Raw genomic sequence first — 444 nt, 5'->3', positions numbered from 1 at the left:
CACTAATTCTGAGAACCTTGGAATAACAGGTTATTCAGTTGTGAATGTCCAGTTTAAAGGATCTGGGAGAGCTGAGGCCAGGCCCTGCAGACATTTTACAGCACTGAGAAATACCTGCACAGAGAACCTCCCTGGAAAGGGTCTTGTGGTCTTGTGGGCTCGGGTTCACAGTTGCAAAAAAATCCATGAAAAGCTTCAGGCCATATTTGGTGCTTTTCACCAAGTGCAATATCAACCTCCTTGACATTGACTGAAATCACCATGCAAATTTTAAATTATTACACTGCAGTTTCTTCCAGGACAGCTTTCTTCCCACATGCTTTGGGATGAAGTCATGCAGCAAAACTTTTATTGCCTTAACAGTGGGCAGGATTTCTGAGTTTATTATCTTACTTTTCAAGTAGTCCACTGAAATACGTAAGAATGAGCAGCAGAAAGGAGACA

Source organism: Cyanistes caeruleus, chromosome 13 (genome assembly GCF_971803275.1).
Source record: "Cyanistes caeruleus chromosome 13, bCyaCae1.hap1.1, whole genome shotgun sequence".
Lineage (NCBI taxonomy): Eukaryota > Metazoa > Chordata > Aves > Passeriformes > Paridae > Cyanistes > Cyanistes caeruleus.
The sequence above is the reverse complement of the archived record's forward strand: the minus strand, read 5'-3'. Positions refer to the sequence as shown.